At 34.9% G+C, this 18337-nt stretch overlaps 1 protein-coding gene and 1 pseudogene across 1 annotated transcript in view; both read right to left on the reverse strand.

Moving 5' to 3' along the window:
• B3GALT1 (beta-1,3-galactosyltransferase 1) overlaps positions 1 to 18337 on the reverse strand; it is an 802587-nt gene that overhangs the window by 526130 nt on the left and 258120 nt on the right. The gene's annotated exons all lie outside the window — the stretch shown is intronic.
• On the reverse strand, positions 14381 to 16631 carry LOC141506265 (tRNA wybutosine-synthesizing protein 3 homolog pseudogene; annotated as a pseudogene).

The raw sequence follows: 18337 nt of genomic DNA on the forward strand, positions 1-18337 counted from the left end.
GGGGACACTCATAAATTTGATTCTACTACTTATCAGCATGAAAGAACATATGGAACAATATGTTCCACTTTCAGCTAGGGAGTATTCACTTCCTCCTAAGGCATTCTGGTAGCTGTTCCCAGGGGCTCACTATATTGGTTCCAGATTTAGTGGAGGCACTCAATTGATTTTAGCTGTTAAGCAGCTCAGAACCCCTGGACTCAAGCAATTCACCAGCCTCAACCTCTCTAGGAACCATAGGCACATGCCAGCATCCTTGGCTGTACAGTTTATTAAAAAATACAAATATAGAACTTTTCATTGACATCTGTCAAATATCATCCTACTACATTTTATCTTTTATCATTTTAAAGTTCTTTTGAATCCTGATTCTGATATCAGCATAGTTTATGTTTCTTAGCTTCCTGTACCAAAATGGCTCTAATTTTACATGACTTGGCGATTATCCACAAGCTTGGGTCAATATGTCTCCGGATTATGGTGATTTTGAGGTCATGCTTATCAGTTCTGGAGCAATGATTATTTCTACAGATGACAGACAGGTTTGTGGTAATATAGAAGTTCCTATATTCATAATGGTCTTGAGTTTCCACGGCTATTTAGTCTTATGCATGATTCAGTCATACTTCCAATGTTCTCTCCTTCAATGTGATCTCAGAGAGGTTTTTCTATCTATCTTGTTTTTCCATAAGCAGGAAGAAGTCTAGCCTTAGATCACAAGGTAATTAGCCTATGATGATTTATGATGCCAAATTCTGCCAATGCAGATCATGTCCAAGAAGTATCAGTTTGAAATTTTCCTTTGCATTGGTGTGCAAGATAGCAGGGACATAATACTTTACATCAAACTGGGTTGCTTCTATGAGGACACGATTCAAAGTCAAATTCTCCTTCATAAGTCAACCATTTTCAATCATCACTATAACCTCTTGTTCTCAAGGGCTTAAAAAAACTAAAGTATATTGAAATGGCATTTTCTTGAACTCTTTAACACTATGAACTATGTAATTTTATAGAGACAGGACTGAGAGGATCTTAAAGATTACCCTTTTCACTTAGAAACTATTTTTACTTTAAAAAAATTTTTTATGTTTAATTAATAATATGATAAATTATAATAGCACATAAATCAAAAATAAAAAATCATCTTTTCTTTAACTATGTAAAATATGTAATCACTGCAAAATAATAACAAATACAAAACAGAATCAAAAAAAATCTGAAAGTACATTGTCTCATTGAGAAATTTTTCAGGATAAGACAAACATGGGTGCAGTTGCCAGGTTTCAAGAGGAAAATTTGATTAGAGTAAACTGAAAGAGAATCGAAATCAGATTTCCTTGTTTTAATAGAGAAACTTGGAAGGATATGAGAAAGGTTAAGGGTTGTGAAAATGGGTTATTAAGCTTCCATTTTCTAATGTAAATAGAAGGAGGAAGCCCAAAGAATAGTCCAAGTTAGAAAAATATTTGTTACCTTTAAATAATCAGAAGAAAGGAGATTGATAGGCTCAGTTATAATACAATTCTAGGCTTCAACTTAAGCTGTCTCTCCATCTTTTCTTTCTTCTCCCTCTCTCCTTCCCTCCTCCCCCCTCCTTTCCTTCCTTCCTTCCTTCCTTCCTTCCTTCCTTCCTTCCTTCCTTCCTTCCTTCCTGCCTTCCTTCCTTCCTTCCCTCCCTATAGAATACTTATGGAGCAGAAATTATCTTCTTTCTTCCTGGTCACTTCTAAGGACACATATATTCAAAGGGATAATGTAGAGATCCCCTAAACTCCATGGTGGCATCAAAGGGAATGTGGTCAAGTAAAAGAGAATTAGCCACTAACCTAAAAAAAAAAGTTGACCACTTAGTAGATGTGAAAAGGAACCATAGATCTCCATTTTTTTCATCTTTACTTATCTTTCAAATGTGGAAATCCTGTGAAACTCTTTCTTGGACTTCTGATGAATAGGAAAGGGGCTTTTCTCCCTCATTCTTGGCAAGTATGGTAGCTGCTAACATATGGCAACAAATGGGTGGACAAGAGAATGAATCTCAGGGTCCAGAAGATGGGTAACCAAATTGCAATATTAAGATGAATATTTCTAGCCTTGGAGGCAAGTTCATAATTGTAAAAGGTCAAGAACTCCAGGATTTCTTAATAAATGTTGGCTGCTATAGGAGATACAATATTGCTTGAAGTTATTAAAAATTCTTTTCAAAAGATCCAAATCATGCACATGTCACAAGAAATGTTTTTTAAACATATCTTTTAAGTGAAGAAAATAGAAATCTGTTCTATATCTAATCCACATTACATTGCAAATTGAATATATTTCAATATTCTTTGGGGGGAGACACTAAACATGAACCAAACTTACCTTTAAATTATTTTCACTGGCATCCAAGGTAGGAGGGGGGTGAATAGTTTTGAAAAGAAGTAAGCATTCATATAGATCCTTCTATTCTATGTACAATATCTTTTGCTAATACTTTACAAATATTGTTTTCATTTGATTCTCTAAACAACCTTGGGATTGTTATAATTCTTATTTTGCAACTGAGGAAATTAATGGAGACAAGGTTAAGTGACTTGCCTAAAATGACCTAACTAATAAGTGTCTGAGGCCAGATTTAAAATTTGGTCTTCTAATTTCCATCACTTTGCTGCATCAGCTGTTGCAGAGAATAAGTATTTCTATTGGGGCAAGTTCCCCCAGGACTGAATCCATTCCATGACAATCCATAATGTGAAAGAGTATTCTAATCTCCCTGGTTCTAGAAAATTTGTTCTATAGCTGTAGTAGCAAACATTTACTAAATCATAATTAAACATATTTTATAATATACTTTTTATATATATTTCACATTTTATTTTCCTAGACAAAATAATCCTAATTCACTTTTCTTTTTATCAAAAAGTCCTATTGCCTTAAAAAAACCAAGCAAAATTGTTGACCCCAAGCCATTTTGGGTCTATTATAGCTTCCCAGATCTTTTCTTGTTAGTATACCAATAATCAAATACACACACACACACACACACACACAGACACACACACACACACACACACACAGACACACACAATTGATTAGTTTTTCACTCTCTTAAATGAATCTCATAAATGATCATTTCTGGCCATTTATTCAGGTTGTCTAATGCACTTCTTTTCAGACTCATGTCATCTATAAAATTAACTTAGGACCTTAATGAAAATTTGATGGGAATAAATAAATGTACTTTTCCCACATTATGAAATGAACACTAGACCAAATATATGTTCTAGTAACTTGTTTTATCTCCAACTATGTGAATTTGGTTTACTTGATTGCTCAGCCTCAATTTTTTTTAAGTGTTAGGTAAAGGGGTAGAGTTAGATGATCTTTACTTTTTTGATGGGTTGATAACAACAGGGGATGAAGGCATGTAATCACAGACCATAAGTTCTAAAGTTTGAAAAGATTTTAGTTTTCTTTTGTGGTCAAAGTACAGGACATCCCAGGACTAGGGAATCTCTAAGACTGGTTGAAAGGTGAAAAGAGCAAAGATGTACAAATTCAATTAAATTCAACAAAAATTCATTTAAGTGTTTTTTTTTCCAAGCTTCTATATGCTGAGTATACAAATTAAAAAAAAAACAATTCTTGCCTTTCAAGAGTTCACATTCTCCTGGGCTAAACCAACCTGAAAATAGTACATAAAAGTTAACAAAGAAATTTCAATAGAGAAAAACTACTAATATTTGGGAGCATCAGGAAAAGACATGTAAGTATCGGAACTGTTGTGTAAGAGAAGCTAGGGATTTTGTGGTAGAAGCTAGATTACAAAGGAGTAGAAGGTGGAAACTGAAATATAAGACTAGATCACCCTTTCTTAGATCTTGGATGTGAAAAGGAGACTAGATATAGGACAGCGCTTTTAGGCAATAACAACTTATTTGAAAGATTTTTAATGATAAGGGAATATCTGGACATTTTTGTTGGTGGTAGTGAAGAAACTAGTATATAAATAAAGATTAAAAAATTAGAGAAAGTGATAAAATGATCAAGGAGTTACTCTCTTGGAGAAGAGAGGAAAGACATGGGATTAATTGTGTTAGTCTTTGTAATAAAAAGAAGATCCACTTCTTCATCAGATACTGGAGCAAAAAAAGAGAGAATGTAGATGGACTCTATTTTTTTAGGAATGTAGGAGGCAAGGTTCTCTGGTGAGAGAGGATGGAGCTATTAGGAAGTCAGAAAAGAGAGGTAGAATGTTTGGAAAGGCCACTGTAGAGAAAGTAATAGAGAATCAAATAAGTAAGTTTGAAGAGATTGCTGCACTTTAAGAAAGGTTAAGTTGGGGGTTAGAAAAAAATCTGTAGTGAATTCAGTTAGCACAGTTTTGTGATTTTCCCTCCAAGAATGTTCAGCAGCATGTGAGTAAGAACAAATCAGATGGATGGTGGGGATAATCCAGGGTTAGAGAATTTGGCAAGCTATAACTGAAAATAGGACAAAACAAAGGGGATAGAGATTCAAAATTTGATATTAATTGATTGAGTAATAATAATTTGATATTAATATAATTGAAGGTAAACCACAGAGTTAAGGAAAAGAGAGTTTAAGAATGAGTGATAGACTAGGAAAGTGATGAGGAATAGTATGACTTGAAGTTATGGTGAAGGCAAAAACCAACTTCCTGGGGATAATGCAGAAAAGTTGAGAAAAAGGAGGGGGGGATAAGAAATGAAGAATCACTCTTTCAACACTACACCCAGAGATGTAAGGATGATATGGGTGACTACTGAAAAGGGAAGAAAGATGGGACAAAATAAAAATTAAGGGCAAATGAAGGAATATCTCCATATTTTGCCTCTTTCTTTATTAGAAGTTAAATTTACAGGAAGAATAATCTTTAGTAAACTAGAAATGATGAGGTTATCTGGTAGGAAGAATGTGACTTTTGATGCAGAAAGGTATTTTTGATGTTTGACAGTTTAGAAGATAAAAGTAAGAAAAAAGTTGGTAGAATAGGTGGGTACTTTTTAAATATTGTACATGTGTAAAACATCTTTATTCATATTTCCTTCCTTGTCCCACACAGCTACCCATGAAACATAATATATTTCTATCCAAAGTATCCCTTCCAATCTTATTCCAGGACCTATTTGGAGACTCATGATTAGTTAGAGCCTTGGACTAATGGTACTCCTGTGCCTTAGAGATTTGGAGACCCCTCTATCTCTGTCTCTGTCTCTGCTTCTCTCTGTCTCTGTCTGTCTGTCTGATATGCCTCTCCCTCTTCTAGAATAGTACTTTTAAAGTCTTGGCAGCTTTTTCCTTGACCTCAAAATGGACATGGGCCTTGCATTCCTTTTTAACTTGAAGAGCTCTAGTGAGGCAAAGTATTTACTTCATTTAATTAAAATTTAATATTATATATATGCATATACATAATGTATACATAGAAACAGTTTTAAAATATTTCATCTTAGAATTGATTTCCTAATGCTAATTAAATCAATCAATAAGCATTTAGGAAGTGATTTGCATGTGTTCAGAAATTTCTAGTGGTGATTCAGTATTTTTTGCTTATATTTAGTTTCTGTACTTTTCCCTAAAAGATTTTCCCTAAAGGTTCATCATAAAATAGTGATGTTTAGGTAGGTTCATGAAGCTTTGCTAGTTGAATTCAATCACTGAAAGAGAGACTACCAAAATATGTATACATATATAATGGCTGACATTTAAAAAGTACTTTAAAGTTTGAAAAGCTAAGAACAATATTTCAAGTGATAACTGTATAACTTTGGGTAAATAATTTATTCTTTCTTTATGTTCCATCGTTTCATAAAGAGAAAGATGATAATATTTCCTCTGCCCATATCACAGGGTCACTGTGAGAATAAAAGATCAAAATGGAATAGAAAGATGCCATTGTGATTATTAACATTGGTATTATTAATATGTACACTGATATCATTATTATAGTATGGTTTTCTTCTCATTATCCCATTCTCTTTCCAGAAGGCCTTATATGTTTAAGTATAAAGGTACTTGTTTAAGTACATGTTTAAGAACTCAAGTTAATGGGTCCCATAAGAAGGTAAACCCTATGAATGGCCCCCACTAAGAATTCTATTCCATCTTTGTTTTATGGACTCGGTCTCTTGAGTCAGTTGAGGAGCATAGTAATGAAAGATTAGAGAGAGCTGAGATTCAAGTAGCTATCATATCCAACTAGATGCTATAGAACTTCTTGTAAGAGTGTCCTCATGACCCTTCTCTGACTTTCTCTAAACACAGACTGAATTGATTGGCCTTTATTTATTTGAGACCCTTTGCTCTTTACTCCTATCCCTGATAATTGTGGACTTCATTTCAGCCTATAGATACAAGCCAGAAAGGAAAATATATTATTAGAAACACTTATCACATATATAACTACTTTTCTAGTCTTCTTCCCTCTTTACTCTCCAACACACAATATTTAATTCAGTGACCCTGGCTGTTCTATGCACAAGACACTAATCTCTTGACTAACAGCATTTTTTTCTGTGTATCCCCCATTCCTAGAATTCTCCCCTTTCTTTGCTTTGACTACTCTCTTCCCTAGATTCCTTTAAGTCCTAATTTAAAAATCACCTCAGCTAACACAATGTCACCTCGCTATTAATTATATCCTATATATTGTTTGATTTTCTTTATGTGTATATGTTTGCATGGTGTCTCCATTAGAATGTAATCACTTTTTGCCTTTTTTTTGAACCTCTGGCACTTAGCATAGTGCTTGAAACATAGTTTGTCATTAATGTTTTTTGATTGATTGAGATATCGGGCTCAGATATAAAGAAAAGTTAAACAATGTAGTATTGTAAAAGAACTCCACTTTTCTGTATTCCAGTATTGGCAAGCCAAGCAGATAGAATTAAATGCTTTTTAAAAGTCTAAATGAATTATTACTATTACTTTTACCAAGATAGCAGTTCTAGCACTGAGATATAGATGGAAATTTAATAATCTGACAGAACTTAAAGAAATCTAGTAACTATCTTCTAGTAACTATTTTCAAAGAAATTTTTTTGTTAAAATATGCCTAGTTTTAGGAAAAAGTTAACTTGAAAGTAGAATCACTTTTTTATTCCAATTTTTCTTCTTTTTTTTAATAATTCTATGTGTTTATAGTTAGGTGTAAATTTGGGTCTTATCTAGTTTTCAAGGCTTTGTTAGAGAAAATTCAAATGGAAGAAGGATTTATTATGAGCTACTATGTCTTCCAGATGCTCTTATTTGTAGATGATACTGTGCTGATTGCATAAAATCCAAGAAACATTTCAGTTATTTAAATCAGATTTCTCAGTGAAGAGTCTTATTGGACTATGCACACATGAAAAACTCAACAGATGGAGTGTCTATTGTCCAGACCATGATACACATTTTACTAAATAGCCTGGGTAGTATACCCAGTATTACTTATCTCAGGGATATTCATATATATATATATATATATATATATATAGATATAGATATAGATATAGATATAGATATAGATATAGATATAAAATGTATGTATGTATATATGGATAATGATTTATCCAGATTTGATCAGGAGGACAAATCTGATTTATATTTGGGAAATTGTCTAGAACTTTTTCATACTCGAAAGCTTCTCCATGAAAGAAAGCCTCACATTTTAAACACCAAAATGTTTATGGAATATAGTATATGTAACATGCATTATATAGCACAATCTCAAATACATATATATGTATAAATAAAAACACCATGCAACATATACTATATATCTGTATTATATACATATATACATGTGTGTATATGTAATGTAAATATAATATATATTATTTATATATGTGTATTATGTTGAATCACCCAAAAGGCAAAAGTTGGCATCAAAAGAAAAGTTTGATCAGATAAGAACAGATGATTGCTGATTTATGGCAGCAAGAGTAAAGGAAAGCAGATAGATAGTTGATATGCTCCACTAGTACTCATATAATATAAAGGGGTTTAGAAAGTCATACTCTATGAGAAGTCATGAATATGTTAGTACTCACACTTTTGAATGAAGTATTTACATCAATGAAATAACAAATTTTTTGAAACAGAAAGGAAATTAGATATATTTATGTAAAATTTTTAAATTTCATATTAATTTCCTTTCTCCCAGAAAAAAAAATATATATATACTTATTTCACAATCCAAATCTAAAACACCTTCTCCCTTCTGTCTTTTCTCTACATCTTATAGCTTCATCCCTGAAATGATTAGTTAAGAATATTTACATTTCATTTCACCTATTAAGCCACGAGTTAATGGACCAGAATTTCGACTTCTTCCTTTCCTTCATAAATATTGATAAACTTCTCTGTAGAACTTGAGATACAGACATACTTTGTATTGTTTGCCCAACCTGTATTTCTGACTATTTTTCATTACTTCACTTTATTCCCTCTTTGATCCAACCAAACTGGCCTTCTTGTTCTTCCTATACCATTAACTGTGCCCCTCTTTTGTCTGTACCTTTTCATAGCCTCTTCTCCAAGTCTGCAAGAAATACTTTCCTTAGTTTTACATTTTATAATCACAAAAATACTTCAAAGCTCAGGTTAAACACCTTCTTCCCCATAAGACTTTTCCTTTTTCTATCAAATGCACCCCACTCTTATTACACTGAATTTATTTTGTATATATTTTAATTATATATGAATTTAAATTTATATATAAATTTTCTTTATATAAATTTATAATATATTATACATACTTTAATATGTACATGTTGTTCTAGAAAATGCAAGCTCTCTAATATAGAGACTGTCTTTTATGTTTATATATATATATATCTATCAGCTAGAGCAGTACCTGGAAAATGGAAGATGCTTAATAAATGCATGTTTCTTGATTAAATTTCAAAATTGAGTTTAACCATCATTCAGTATGGGTTAAGCTCTTGATGAATTGTGACTTACTTGTTTATGGACCTTTGTTAAAATTCAGCCAATCAAAAGCTACCATGGTCTGAAAGCTTGCTGTTATAAAAAAGTTCAAGTGAAAATTATAAAAAACTAGATTTTATATTTTTAATGTTTCTCAGAAAATTACAGTTATCCTTTTGGCTGGTGAAGACTATTCTGCATAATCTAAACCATACAATATATTCATACTGAATTGGTCATTTAGACTATAGCCATTCTGAATAAAACATGAGTGATCCAGGAAATGCTAACTTGAATTAAAGTGCTTTTGGAATGATTTTCACTATTCAACTTCTAGCAGATTTGAAAATAATGTTGCTATTTAACCTTTCATTGTTGTTTATGAATCAAATATTCCAAAGGAGAGAGGAATATGACCCAGTGAAATAATGCTCTCTGCTCAAAAAACCTAACACACATTCAGTTGCTTTTCTTCTTTAGGCACAGAGAACCATTTAGGTATTCTCTTGTCTGAAGGGAGGAGGAAAGAATCCTATCAACAGTAACCTTCTCTCCTGCCAAGAATAATTTACACCAACAGCAAAGAACAGTCAGATATTTTCAGGAGTCTCTGTCTTCTGTGTATGTGAATCAAGACAATAACAGAGAAGGGTTGTCACTTGACAATGACTAGAAAGTAACCTTTTCAATGAGTAGTCTTTGACTAGTGCCCACAACTACAATTTTTTCACCTGTGAGTATGTGTGTTTATATGATGAGTGGGGATAAAAAAGGGGATGGAAAGAAGACCAAGCTTCCACTACCATAAAATCCAAGGTAGTGGTCTGTATGGGTCTTTCCTCTGAAACAATGTCATTCCTTAGTGAAAGTATTACCTTCTCTCTGTATTTCCTTGCCCCTGCTCAAAATGCTGAGCTGATTTTTGTTGAGATGTCTAGAGAATCTTGCTAGGCTTTCTTGCTTAGGCCCCACTGCAATTTGGTAGGATGAGCTGAGAGTTGTGCATCTGTCAGGAATATCAGATCTGAATGCTAAAACAATTGACTACTGGAATATACTCTGATCTAAATAAAAGATCCTCCTGCAACAGCTGCCTTGGGGATATGATATTCACTTAACTGGAAGTCAGGACAATTTCAAAGCTGATCTGGATAAGGAAAGGTAAAGGATGGAAGAGAACTTTTCATAACCAATTTGTCAATAGTGAATATCAAATTATTCAGAGATACTGTGGAATCTTTTGGATGTTTCCACGACTTACCTTGCTGACATTCTCATCCACTCAAGGACCTCTATTAGGTTCAGCTATTTGACAAGCTCCTGATATAAGAATTGGAGAGAAAGGTGATGGAACATTGGGGACATATAAGAGGCTCTCAGAGAGACTACAATTGGAGTTATAAGGAAAGATCATACTAAAATGGGAATCTCAATATCATTGAAAGACTTGCAACAATTTCCTGGTTCTGCAGGATACTACTCCATTTCCCTCCAAGTTAATCTAACATTATCTCTCATTTAAGTGTCTAAATAGTCAAAAGTATCATTGTACATTGAAAGAAGTGAGCATATTCCATGAACTTCCATGAAAATTACCCTAAATTGGCCATAATCTTGATTTACTTGAATCTATGATTCTATGTCCAATTTATAGCAAACACATATGCATCCAGTATCAAAACATTGCCACCCTCTCCCAAATCATGATCCTTTGTAGAATTTGGCCAGACTCAATATTCCAAAGGCCCAATGAAATCATGACATCCATCCCCCAAAAACCTCTTACACATTCAGTTTGATTTCTCTTTTGTGCACAGATGACCATTAATAACACTATTACTGTTGTCCTGAAGGAAGTAGGGTAGAACTTTTACTTTTTTATTTAGTTTTTCAAATATATGTTATGAAAATTTTTCAATATTCATCTATATGCCTGTGAATATTTTTATGTTACAAAATTTCCTTCCACCCTCTCTTTCTACTCCCCTCCCCTCAGCATTGAATAAGGTTAAGATTGTACATGAGCATTTTTGTTAAGCATGTTTACAGATTAGTCATTTTTGGTATGAGGAATTAGGATTAAGGGAAAGAAATACATGAGATTTTTTTTTTTTAAAGTGAATGTAGGGCAGCTAGGTGGTGTAGTGAATAAAGCACTGGCCCTGGAGTCAGGAGTACCTGGGTTCAAGTCTGGTCTCAGACACTTAATAATTACCTAGCTGTGTGGCCTTGGGCAAGCCACTTAACCCCATTGCCTTGCAAAAACCTAAAAAAAAAGCGAATGTAGTGTTAATCTGATTATTAAGGATTGTGTTTAGTTTTGTTTGTCTTCCTCTGGATGGGGATAACATTGTCCAAAGCTGGTCTACTAAGGTTGTCCTAGCTCTCTGAACTGCTGAGAACAGCTGCAGTCCTCAGGGTTCATTATCTCACAATATTGTTGTTGATATGTACATTGTTCTTTTCATTCTGCTCCCTTCACTCTGCATCAGATCCCGTAAGTCATTCCATGATTCTCTAGACCATTTATGATTTCTTTTAGTACAGTAACATTCCATAGTATTTTTTAACCATTCCCCAACTGATGGTCATACCCCAGTTTCAAGTTCTTTGCCACTACAAAAAGAGCTGCTATTGGTGTAAATTATTCTAGAACTAGAATTGGAATTGATGGGTTAAAGGGAATGAATAGTTTTATTGCTCTTTGGGCTTAGTTCCATATTGCTCTCCACAATGGTTGGATCACTTCACAACTCTATTAGCACCACATTACTGTCCCAATCCTCCCACAACCTCTCCAACATTAATCATTTACCCTTTTTCTCATCTTAGCCAATCTGATGAGATGACACCTCAGAGTTGTTTTAATTTGCAATTAAATTTAATGTACAAATCAATAATGATTTGGAGCATTTTTATATGATTATATATGGCTTTAATTTCTTCATTTGAAAGCTGTATATTCATATCATTTGACCATTTATCAATTGGGGAATGACTTGCTACCTTATAAACTTGATGTTCTTTTTAGAAATGCGACTTTTATCAGAACTTCTAGTTGTGAAGATTGGTTCCCAGTTTTATGCTTACCTTCTGATTTTGGCAGTATTGATTTTATTAGTGTAAAACCTTTTTAGTTTAAATAAAGTCAGAATCATTCATTTTGCAGTTTATAATGTACTCTTTTTCAATTTTGGTCACAAATTTGTCCCCTTTCAATAGCTCAGTTAGATGAGTATATCTTGATCTATTAACCTACTTATGGTGTCAACCTTCATGTCTAAATCCTGTACCCATTTTAACCTTATTTTGGTATAGTGTATGAGATGTGGGTGTATGCCTAGTTTTTGCCACACTCTTTTCCAGTTTTCCCATGGTAGAACTTTTTCAATGGTTGTCTTCACTCCTACCATTTAGAGTTTAGAATAGCTTCAAGGATAATTCCCGTTTCTTTGTTGTAAGGGAAGGCAGGGACCCATATTATGTGGGACAAAAAGCTACTCTATGGTTAAGTCCAACGGGAAACTTGAAGGAAACATCAAGGGTACTTCATCAACCTCATCCTCAATCTCAGTCCTGTCACCTACCACCTGTCAGCTTCTCCAAGATCGGATCTATTAGGTAACATTGGGGGTGGGGAGGGTTTAGCAGATTAAACTTTACCATCTCTTCATTGTGGATTAGTGAAAAGAACATTGGAATTAGTCCTCACATGATAGTTTTAGAATTGTTGAAACATTTCTTGTTTAGTTATTTCAGTAATATCCAAGTTTTCTTAGCAAATATATTAAAGTGGTTGGCCATTTCCTTCTGAGTACAGATGAGGAACTGAGTTAAACATGATTAAGTGATTCACTCAGGGTCATTAAGCAAGTATCTGAACCCACATTTGAATTCAGAAAGATAAATATTCCTGACTCCAGGTCAGTACTCTAACTACTGTACCACCTAGTTGCCCATTAAAAGACTGTAGAAGTTATGCAGTTTAATCCTTTTATTAGAGCAGGGATTTTTTAATTTGAGATCAACAGAACACCAGGGTATCTTTGAATAGCTTTCTGGGGGAACTTTTAATTGCATTTCAATATAATTGGTTTTCTTTGTATTGTCTTACTTTATGCATTATTTTTTTTTTCAAGAGAAAGGACCCTTTGGTTTCACCAGACTGTCAGAAGGGGTCCATGGCACAAAAAAGGTTAAGAACTTTTGTAAACAACTATGTTTATAGGTAAAAGTGGTAAAGTCCATATAGGTACAAGTGAATTGGTCAAGGTTACAAAAAGACTAGATATGAATATTGATTTGAACCAAGTCATCTGTGTGAATTTGGTCATTACCTCTCTTTTTTAAAAAAGAAGTTTTATTAATGCTTTTACTTTTTGTATCATGGTCATTTCTGGACACATTTCATCCCAAACCACCTGATAAACCTTTCGCAAAAAACAGTTAAGCAAAACTGATAGGAACCATGCTTAACAGAGCAAGCAATATTCTATACCGAGAGTCCCCAACTTCAAAAAAAAAAGAATGGAAGCTAATTTTTACCCTTCTTGGACCAAGTTTGCTCATTACGGTTACACAATGTTAAACTTCATTTTCTTTTACTCATTTCCATTTTGGAATCCCATTTAAACATGTGAAAAATTTAGAGCTAAAAATCCTATGATACCAAATGCTGACAATGTAATTAGTAGATAGACACATTATTAATATAAACACATCTAGTAGTCACACTGGACCATGCACTTTATAGGCATTTGGCCTGAATTTATAATGAGATCTCGATGGCCAAACTTCAGTTTGCCTCAATTTGTACTCCAAAGTAGGTTGTGTGATGGAGGAGTATCTTTATCTATTCTTATTTTTGTAGCTTTCAGGAGAGTCAGTGTCATATCAAAGAGGTTGCCACTCATACAGACTATGTAAATAGTGGAAAGAACACTGAATCTGAAGTCAGAAGACCTGAGTTCAAATCTCATTCCTGCCACTGACTAAACCGTATGATTTTAGGCAAATAATTTTAATTCTGTGAGTCTCAATTACCTATTTAATTGGGATAATTATATTTGGATGATCTTTTTCATACAGTTTTTGAGAAAAGAACACTTTGATAAACACAAAAGGGCTATATAAATGACTAATTATTAATAATATTGATTTGGTCATATATAAGATTAGACTGTTCCCGAAAGATATGTGACCAGGCAAAGGATACCACAGGGAAGTCAATAAGTTGCTTGGGTATGGTGATACTAACTTGCCTCTATCCCAGGGTTATGTGATGCTATACTGGTATAGCATAAGAAGGATCATTCCTCCCCGCTATCATGTAGAGCTTCCCACTGATGAGAGAGATGCTTTCCTTTTTTTTTATTTTAGAAAGATTATATTTATTTTGATTATTAATTTTTTGCCTAATCTTGCTTCCCTACCCCCACCCCCCACAGAAGGCAGTTTGTAGTCTTTACATTGTTTACATGATATACATTGACCTAAGATGAATGTGATAAGAGAGAAATCATATCCTTAAGGACAAAAAATAAAGTATAAGAGATAGCAAAATTATATAAATTCAGGTTTCTTTTTTTTTTTGAATTAAAGGTAACTAAATTAAAGGTCTTTGTTCAAACTCCACAGTTCTTTCTCTGGATACAGATGGTATTCTCCATTGCAGATAGGCCAAAATTGTCCCTGATTGTTACATTGATGAGATGAGCAAGTCTATCAAGGTTGATCATCACCCCTATGTTGCTGTTAGGATGTACAATGTTTTTCTGGTTCCGCTCATCTTACTAAGCATCAGTTCATGCATATGCTTCCAGGCTTCCCTGAATTTCCATCCCTCCTGGTTTCTAATAGAACGAATAGAATAGTGTTCCATAACATAGATACATATATACCACAGTTTGCTAAGTCATTCCCTAATTGAAGGACATTTACTTAATTTCCAATTCTTTGCCACCACAAATAGGGTTGCCATGAATATTTTGTGCAAGTGATGTTTTTACCCTTTTTCATAATCTTTTCAGGGTATAGACCCAGTAGCGTTATTGCTGGACCAAAGGGTATGCACATTTTTGTTTCCCTTTGTGCATAATTCCAAATTGCTCTCCAGAAAGGCTAGATGAGTTCACAGCTCCACCAACATTGTTTTAGTGTCCCAGATTTTCCACATCCCTTCCAACATTGATCATTGTCCTTTCTGTTCATATTGGCCAGTCTGAGAGGTGTGAGGTGGTACCTCAGAGATGCTTAATTTCCATTTCTCTAATTAGTAATGATTTAGAGCAATTTTTCATATGATTATGGATTGCTTTAATTTCCTCATCTATAAATTGCCTTAGTATATCCTTTGAACCATTTGTCAATTGGGGAATGTATTGTTTGTTTGAAAATTTGACTCAGTTCTCTGTACATTTAAGAAATGATTTCTTTTTTTTTTTTTTTGAAAAAAGATCTGGGTGTTTAATAGCCAACAAGTTTGACAGTTTATAGAAAATGGAAGCAGAATTAGCTTGTGCCCTCAGAGGCTGCCTTAACAGACTTGTCATATCCTAAATAAGCATGGTGACTATCCTTTTGTCCTCTTCCTTGTGCAGGTCTCCCCTGGAGTTCCATGCTTGGTCTGGAACCTATTTTAGGAATCACAGGGATAAGCTTAGGAGAGTCCAGAGAATGGCTATTGGATTTGTAAGGGTCATTTCCATATTGGTGTATAAGTAGTCGTCAGAGGGTCTAGAGGGGCTTCACCTGGAGATGCTTTCACATTACCATTATGCAGTGCTGTTTACAAAATACCCACATTTATAAAACAAGATCTCATTCAAAATCTAAAGTCTGGCTGCAAATGTTTTTAGAAATTGATTTCAGAACTTAGCAAAAGAAATGACTCTTATAAAGAGCAATAATGGAAAGGACCACAGAATGTCTTCCTGAAAAAAAGGCATTTTAAAGTCAAATATTGATAATTCTCAGGGGAAAAAATTAAGACTGATTTCTGCATTATCCTCCTCATTTTCCAAGTGTTTCTGCTTCTCCTGAGAGTTACACCGGCTATGCATTTTTTCCGTTTTCCTCTTTCTCCTGTGAGTGTACACAGAAAGCGTGGTCCCCTTTGTCTCAGGTTGTAGACCGCTGGCATCCTCCGTTTCCAGGGCCAGCTGGAGGCAGCTATAAAACCTTTCGATTCTTTTCTTGTTTTCTTCCATTTTCTGGTTGGCTATTTTTCCACAAGAAATCGATGTATTCCTCGGTCACCACCAGTCTTCCCTCGTGGCTCAGCGGGACTTCCAAGCCATGTGTACTCCGGACGGCCAGCGGCCAGGGCCGGTCCTGCTTCTGCACCTCGAGGAGGTGCCCGCGGTTGGGGAGGCGCTCTCTCCGGGGCCCCGCCCCCCAACTCCTCAGTCACAAGTTCACATCCGGGGCGGGACGTCCGGGCCACTTCCGGGCTGCCACGTGCTCGGGCCGCTGTTGCCGGGCAATGCCGCGGCGGGGCATGGCGGGGAGGGGCTCGCTCACCCCATCCAGCAGCAGGACGCGGCCGGTGCACGAGCCGGTGGTGAAGAACTGCTCCCGGCCTTCAGCAGCCGCACCAGCTCCTCCGCGCCCTCGTCCCCGCTGCCCTTCCGGCTCAGGTCCGCCTGGCCCAGGCTCTGCCGCTTCCACTTCTGGATCTCCCCGGAGCGCGCCATGGAGCCGCGGGCCCGGCCGCACGCTGCACCGCGCAGGCGCGACGGGGCCCTCGGGCGCCGCCCTGCTGGGGGTGACGGCGGCCTGAAGAAATGAGTTCTTTGTCAGAAAGAATAGCTGTAAAAAAATTTTCCCGATTTACTACATTTCTTTTGATCTTGTTTACAGAGGTTTTGTCTGTGCAAAAGCCTTTTAATTTAATGCAATCAAAATTATCGAGTTTGATTTGAATGATGTTCTCCATCTCTTCCTTGGTTATAAATGGCTTCCCTTTCCATAGATCTGATAGGTAAACTAGTCCTTGATCTTCTAGTTTGCTTATAACATTGCTTTTTTATGTCTAAATCCTATCTCCATTTTGATCTTATCTTGCTATAGGGTGTGAAGTGTTGGTCTAATCTAAGTTTCTTCCATACTAACTTCCAATTTTCCCAACAGTTTTTATTGAAGAGTTTTTATCCCAATAGCTTGATTCTTTGGGTATAACAAACAACAAATTACTATAATCATTTCCTGCTATTGCACCTAATCTATTCCATTAATCCACTACTCTATTTCTTAGCCAGTACCAGACAGTTTTGATGACTGATGCTTTATAATATAATTTTAGATCTGGTAAGGTTAAGCCACCTTCTTTTGCAATTTTTTTTCATAGAATCCCTGGAAATTCTTGACTTTTCATTTCTCCATATGAATTTACTTACAACTTTTTCTAACCCAACAAAGTAATGTTTTGAAATTTTGATTGGTAGGGCACTAAATAAGTAGTTTAACTTCGGTAGAATCATCATTTTTATTATATTAGCTCAGCCTATCCATGAGCAGTTGATGTTTGTCCGGTTATTTAAATCTGATTTTATTTGTGTGAGAAGTGCTTTGTAATTGTTTTCAAAAAGTTTTTGAGTCTGCCTTGAACAGTTAGACTCCCAGGTATTTTATATTGTCTGAAGTTACGTTGAATGTGATTTCTCTTTCTAGCTCTTTCTGTTGCATCTTGCTGGTCATATATAGAAATGTTGAGGATTTATGAGGGTTTATTTTATATCTTGTGACTTTGTAAAGTTGCTAATTATTTCTAGCAGTTTTTGGATGACTTATTGGGATTCTCTAGGTATACCAAGATGTCATCTGCAGAGTGAGAGTTTTCTCTCTTCCTTCCCAATTTAATTTCTTCAATTTCTTTTTTTCTTTTATTGCTGAAGTTAACATTTCTAATACAATATTGAATAGCAGCGCTGATAATAGGCATTCTTGTTTCACCTCAATCTTATCGGAAATGCCTCTAGCCTATCCCCTTTGCATATAATGTTTGTTGATGGTTTCAGATAGATACTGCTTATTATTCAAAGGAACAATTCATTTATTCCTACACTTTCTAGTGTTTTTAGTAGGAATGGGTGCTGTATTTTTTCAAAAGCTTTTCCAGCATCTATTGATATAATCATATGATTTCTTATAGGTTTGTTATTGATATAATTATAGTAAGTTTTCCTAATATTGAACCAACCCTGCATTCCTGGGATAAACCCTATTTGGTCATAGTGTATTATTCTAGTGATAACTTGTTGTAATCATTTTGCTAAGATTTAATTTAATATTTTTGCATCTATATTCATCAGGGAAATAGGCCTATAATTTTCTTTGTTTTAATTCTTCCTGGTTTAGGTATCAGCATCATATTGGTGTCATAGAAAGAACTAGGCAGAGTTCTGTCTTCACCTATTTT

Source organism: Macrotis lagotis, chromosome 1, assembly GCF_037893015.1.
Source record: "Macrotis lagotis isolate mMagLag1 chromosome 1, bilby.v1.9.chrom.fasta, whole genome shotgun sequence".
NCBI lineage: Eukaryota > Metazoa > Chordata > Mammalia > Peramelemorphia > Peramelidae > Macrotis > Macrotis lagotis.